The 6,628-nt window shown below is 35.9% G+C and overlaps 1 non-coding gene across 1 annotated transcript; it reads left to right on the top strand.

Moving 5' to 3' along the window:
- Nucleotides 1–524: 524 nt before the first annotated feature.
- On the top strand, nucleotides 525–632 carry LOC148578203 (small nucleolar RNA R71). Its single transcript, XR_015904451.1, has one exon. It is a non-coding gene; the product is annotated as a small nucleolar RNA R71 (small nucleolar RNA).
- The last annotated feature ends 5,996 nt before the right edge of the window (nucleotides 633–6,628 follow it).

Here is a 6,628-nt window from a genome sequence, read left to right as displayed (position 1 = left end):
TTCGACCCTTACTCACGTAAGGTATTACTTGGACGACCCAGTGCACTTGCTGGTTAGTTGTATCGAAGTTGTGAACCATGGTATTGGCACCATATTCTTGGCGCCACTGCCAGGGAAAGAAAGAGCCATGAACTTTAGATAATTAAAGTGTAATCACGATTACGCGTACCAAGTTGCTCACGTTGCCAGGGATTGTTCGAGCCTGGACATCACAATTTCGTGCACCACATTCCATTCAGACTCTGAGAAATCATATTGACTTGCTGAGTCAATATTTTGTTCTGAGCCAATATGGCATTCAGAGTATCAATCTCAAGAACTCCCTTCTTCATAGGCGTCCCATTATTCACAGGATTCCTTTCAGAAGTGTACATGAACTGGTTATTTGTAACCATGTCAATGAGTTCTTGAGCTTCTGCAGGCATTTTCTTTAGGTGAATGGATCCACCTGCAGAGGTATCCAATGACATCTTAGATAACTCAGACAGACCATCATAGAATATATCCAGGATGGTCCATTCTGAAAGCATGTCAAAAGGACACTTTTTGGTCAGTCCTTTGTATCTCTCCCAAGCTTCATAGAGGGATTCACCTTCTTTCTGTCTGAAGGTTTGAACATCCACTCTAAGCTTGCTCAGCTTTTGAGGAGGAAAGAACTTGGCTAGGAAAGCCTTGACCAGCTTATCCCAAGAGTTCAGGCTATCCTTAGGTTGAGAGTCCAACCATACTCTAGCTCTGTCTCTTACAGCAAAAGGGAAAAGCATGAGCCTGTAGACTTCAGGATCTACTCCATTAGTCTTAACAGTATCACATATCTGCAAGAATTCAGTTAAGAACTGAAAAGGATCTTCAGATGGAAGTCCATGAAACTTGCAGTTCTGCTGCATCAGAGAAACTAGCTGAGGTTTCAGCTCAAAGTTGTTTGCTCCAATGGCAGGAATGGAGATGCTTCTTCCATGTAAATTGGAATTAGGTGCAGTAAAGTCACCAAGCATTCTCCTTGCATTATTGTTGTTGGGTTCGGCTGCCATCTCCTTTACTTGTTCGAAATTTTCAATAAGGTTGTCTTTGGATTGTTGTAATTTAGCTTCTCTTAGTTTCCTCTTCAGAGTCCTTTTAGGTTCTGGATCAGCTTCAACAAGAATGCCTTTTTCTTTGTCCCTGCTCATAAGAAAGAGAAGAGAAAAAGAAAAGAAATAGGGGTGAAGAAGAATGAAGAATCCAAACACAAGGGTAAGGATAGGAGCAGTGATGTGAGATGAAGAGATGAATAAATAATTAGAAGGAGATGAGGGAGAAGGATTTTCGAAAATTATTTTTGAAAAAGAGTTAGTGATTTTCGAAAATAGTTTTTGAAAAAGGTTAGTAATTTTCGAAAATTAAAATTAAGAATTAAAATAATTAATTAATTAAAAAGAAATTTTGAAAAAGAGGGAAGATGTTTTCGAAAATTAGAGAGAGAGAGAGTTAGTTAGGTGGTTTTGAAAAAGATAAGAAACACACAAAAAGTTAGTTAGTTAGTTGAAACAAATTTTGAAAAGATAAGAAGTTAGGAAGTTAGAAAAGATATTTTGAAATTATATTTTTGAAAAAGATAAGATAAGAAGATATTTTTGAAAAGATATGATTGAAATTGGTTTTGAAAAAGGTTTGATTTTTTTTTTAAATTACAATTAATGACTTGATTCACAAGAAATCATGAGATATGATTCTAGAACTTAAAGTTTGAATCTTTCTTAACAAGCAAGTAACAAACTTAAAATTTTTGAATCAAAACATTAATTGATGATGTTATTTTCGAAAATTATGAGATAAAATTAAGAAAAAGATTTTTGAAAAACATTTTTATAATTTTCGAAAATAACTAAGAAAAATGAAAAATATTTGATTTTTGAAAAAGATTTTGAAAAAGATAAGATTTTTAAATTGAAAATTTGATTTGACTCATAAAAACAACTAGATTTTAAAATTTTTTGAAAAAGTCAAATCTAATTTTCGAAATTATGAGAGAAAAGAGGGAAGATATTTTTTTGATTTTTGAATTTTGAATGATGAGAGAGAAAAACATGAAAATGATGCAATGCATGAGATTTTTAGATCAAAACATGTGATGCATGCAAGAATGCTATGAATGTCAAGATGAACACCAAGAACACTATGAAGATCAAGATGAATATCAAGAACATATTTTTGAAAAATTTTTAATGCAAAGAAAACATGCAAGACACCAAACTTCGAATTCTTTAATGCTTAAACACTAAGAATTCAAGAATGCATATGAAAAACAAGAAAAGACACAAAACATGCAAATGCAAAGATCAAACAAGAAGACTTACCAAGAACAACTTGAAGATCATGAAGAACACTATGAATGCATGATTATTTTCAAAAAAAATGCAAGATGCACATGCAATTGACACCAAACTTATAACATGACTCAAGACTCAAACACAAAAATATTTTTTTGATTTTTATGATCTTATGATTTTTTTTGTATTTTCTTTTAATTTTTTTCGAAAATCTTTTTGAAAAAGAAAAATAAGGATTCCAAAATCTTTAATATGAATTCCAGGAATCTTTATGCTCTTTAGTCTAAAGCTCCAATCAAAGGGTCAGGCATGGCTTAATAGCCAGCCAAGCTTTAGTATGTAAATCAGGAACAGTAGCAGGTGGATTAGCAACAACTAGCTTGCTCTTGATAACAAATTGGAAGTCTCAGTCCAAATGAATTTAGACATGGCTTTACATGCTTCATGAAACACTAGAATTCATTCTTAAAAATTCTGAAGAAAAATATATTTTTGAAAACACATTTTTTTTTCGAAAACAGATGAGAAATTTTTGAAAGATTTTTGAAGAATTTTTGAAAATAAAAAAAAAAGAAAATTACCTAATCTGAGCAACAAGATGAACCGTCAGTTGTCCAAACTCGAACAATCCCCGGCAACAGCGCCAAAAACTTGGTGGACGAAATTGTGATTACACCTTGATTATGTAAAATTCATTGCTCTTTCTTTCCCTGGTAATAGCGCCAAAAACATGATGCCAATACCATGGTTCACAACTTCGCACAACTAACCAGCAAGTGCACTGGGTCGTCCAAGTAATACCTTACGTGAGTAAGGGTCGAATCCCACGGAGATTGTTGGTATGAAGCAAGCTATAGTCACCTTGTAAATCTCAGTCAGGCAGATATAAAACAGTAATGGGGTTTTTGAAAATACTACTAAAATAAAGATAGAAATACTTATGTAATTCATTGGTTAGAATTTCAGATAAGCGTGTAGAGATGCTTTCGTTCCTTTGAACCTCTGCTTTCCTGCTACCTTCATCCAATCAATCTTACTCCTTTCTATGGCTAGCTTTATGTAAGGATGTCACCGGTGCCAATGGCTACTTTCGATCTCTCTCGGGAAAATGATCCAAATGCTCTGTCACAGCACTGCTAATCGTCTGGAGGTATCACCTTTGTCGTTGGTTGCATCCTATTCCTCCTTGTGAAAATGGTCTGATGCGCTGTCACTGCATGGCTAATCATCTGGAGGTTCTCGATCATACTGGAATAGGATTTACTATCCTTTTGTGTCTGTCACTACGCCCAGCACTCGCGAGTTTGAATCTCGTCACAGTCATTCAATCCCAGAATCCTACTCGAAATACCACGGACAAGGTTTAGACTTTTCGGATTCTCATGAATGCCACCATCAATCTAGCTTATACCACAAAGATCCCAATATCTCGGACTCGGTCCCCTGTATTAGTAATCTAAGAGATACTCGTTCAATCGAAGGTAGAACGGGAGTGGTTGTCAGGCACGCGTTCATAGGGAATGATGATGATTGTCACGTTCATCACATTCAGGTTGAAGTGCGAATGAATATCTTAGAAGTGGAATAAGTTGAATTGAATAGAAAACAGTAGTACTTTGCATTAATCTTTGAGGAACAGCAGAGCTCCACACCTTAATCTATGGAGTGCAGAAACTCTATCGTTGAAAATACATAAGTGATAATGGAGTTCATTGGTCTCGGCCCCAGAGGGGAACCGGAGTAACCAAGACTCGAATACAATGATAAAAAGTTCTATTTATAATAAACTAGTCACTAGGGTTTACAGAAGTAAGTAATTGATGCATAAATCCACTTCCGGGGCCCACTTGGTGTGTGCTTGGGCTGAGCTTGAGTGTTACACGTGTAGAGGTCATTCCTGGAGTTGAACGCCAGTTTTGGTGCCAGTTTGGGCGTTGAACTCCACTTTGCAACTTGTTTCTGGCGCTGGATGCCAAAATTGGGTAGAGAGCTGCCGTTGAATGCCAGTTTGCGTCATCTAAACTTGGGCAAAGTATGGACTATTATATATTGCTGGAAAGCCCTGGATGTCTACTTTCCAATGCAATTGGAAGCGCGCCATATTGAGTTCTGTAGCTCTAGAAAATCCATTTTGAGTGCAGGGAGGTCAGAATCCAACAGCATCAGCAGTCCTTCTTCAACCTCTGAATCTGATTTTTGCTCAAGTCCCTCAATTTCAGCTAAAAAATACCTGAAATCACAGAAAAACACACAAACTCATAGTAAAGTCCAGAAATGTGAATTTAACATAAAAACTAATGAAAACATCCCAAAAAGTAACTAGATTCTACTAAAAACATACTAAAAACAATGCCAAAAAGCGTATAAATTATCCGCTCATCACCCTCATCCCTCTTCAAAGTTGTCGTCGAACTCTTCTCCTCCAATAGAAGGTGCTGTCGCCGCCGGCGGAGACAGACTGTGGGTGACTTCGTCATCTGTGGAAGCTCTACTCGGCCCTCTTCGCATCGTTCCTCCTCTCCTCGCCGTCGCACGAAGTTCTAAGTTGAGCTCGTGGCGTCACCGTCGCGAAGGGTTCCTCCCCTCCTCGCCGTGTGTCATTTCTGATTCTCTGCTCCTCGCCGTTTCTAATTCTCTGCTCCTCACTTTATCATCTTGCTATCTCTCCGGTAAGCCAATGCTTCTTCATTTTCATTTTTTCCAATTAATTTTTAAGATTCTGAACTAAATTTGTGCAGAGAGTTTGGAATTGAATTATTTATTTAATTTGTTGAAATTGCTTCTTGCTGTGTTCTGTACCCTACTTTAAAATAATCAAGGAATCATTTTTTATGGCAAATCTAGTAGTTTCAAGAAAAACCACTCCGATTTACTTGAACTCGAAGATCGTCTCAACAGTAGCTACGGCTACGTTCCATTTTTACTTCCTCTTCTCGCTCCTCTTTCCATTTTTACTTTGAATTTTTTCCTTCCTTTGTTTTGTTGGATTGAGCAATTAGCTCCAGATTTTGAGGATGAAGAGGACGGGGAAGAAGAAGAAGAAGAAGGAGAGATTTTAGCTCCTGTGCTGGATTCTAGCTTCAATGAAGATGATTTGTATCCTTCTCCAATTTTTGGCTGCTGAACAATTTTTAACATAGAACTGAAAAAAATAAAAATAAAAAATTCTGTAGATGAAATAGTGAAATTATGTTGATCTGCCACCCTGAATGATACCAAAATCAATTCACATATGATTGTGTTTTACATTTTTCATCCATTTGATTTATTTCTGTACTTTGTTTTCAGAAATTCTATATTAAAGCTATGAAAACTGAAAAGATTAGATGACGATATGATATTTTCATCCCGTTTGATTTTATTGGTGTCTGTCCCTTAATCTAGTTCTCTTCATATTTGATGAATCTATGAGTTTGAAATAACTTGGACTCTCAGATGCTTGTATGGCCACGTTGGCATCTGGAGGTTAGTGATACTGATATGCCACTTGCCTCCATTAGCATTCTTGTTGGTTGTGAGAATTTCATGCATATATTTTAGTTTCAATATTCTTCATTTTCTGGTTAAAAGGGATGTCACTTGATCTGGTGTTGTGGTCATGTTGATGTTGATTTCATGAAAACAAAACTTTTTTTGTAGATGATTGCTGCAAGTTTCTCATTTCCTGAGCAATGGTTGAACAGGCAACAAGAGTTTAAGCAGCAGCAGCAACCTGTGGTAGACAGAATAGTGGCATTTGAGGGGAGGAATTTATTATCTGATGGTAATAGTTTTCTTTCTTGCTTCAATACTTCAAATCCCACCATAAGCCACAAAGAGATTTTTTTATGTATTATTTTTAAACTAAATTTAGAGGCAAACAAGGAGAATTTAGAGTCACCTGAACCTTCCAGCTCTCTTATAAGGATATTGGAAACAGAATTTGAATGTCTTCTTGGCTACATGAAGGGTCTAGTGACATGGTAGGTGAGGTTCTTTGTGTCTAACTAGATGTTTCTTTACAATTTACATGGATTATTCTTCTTTAGTGTTATCACCAAACTATTAGTTTCTTATTGATTTATATCTTCTTTTATTACTTTGTAGGAAGAGATAAAAGCGATGGAAAGGGAGCAAATCCGAGAAGGAATTGATGAGTTTGGAATATTGTATTCTGAATTAAGTAATTCTAACCGATCTGAAGGCAGTAATGTTTCTTTTGCATTCCCTGTGTAAGTAAAACCATATGCTACCATATTTAAAAATGTATTGTATAATGTAAATTGTAAAATAAGATAGTGTCATAAAATATAAAAATGGGTAGATTGTTTATGCAGTTT

Source organism: Arachis ipaensis, chromosome B1 (genome assembly GCF_059453495.1).
Source record: "Arachis ipaensis isolate K30076 ecotype BB chromosome B1, ASM5945349v1, whole genome shotgun sequence".
Taxonomy (NCBI): Eukaryota; Viridiplantae; Streptophyta; class Magnoliopsida; order Fabales; family Fabaceae; genus Arachis; species Arachis ipaensis.
Note: the sequence above shows the minus strand (reverse complement) of the source record. Positions and strands in the feature narration are given on the sequence as shown.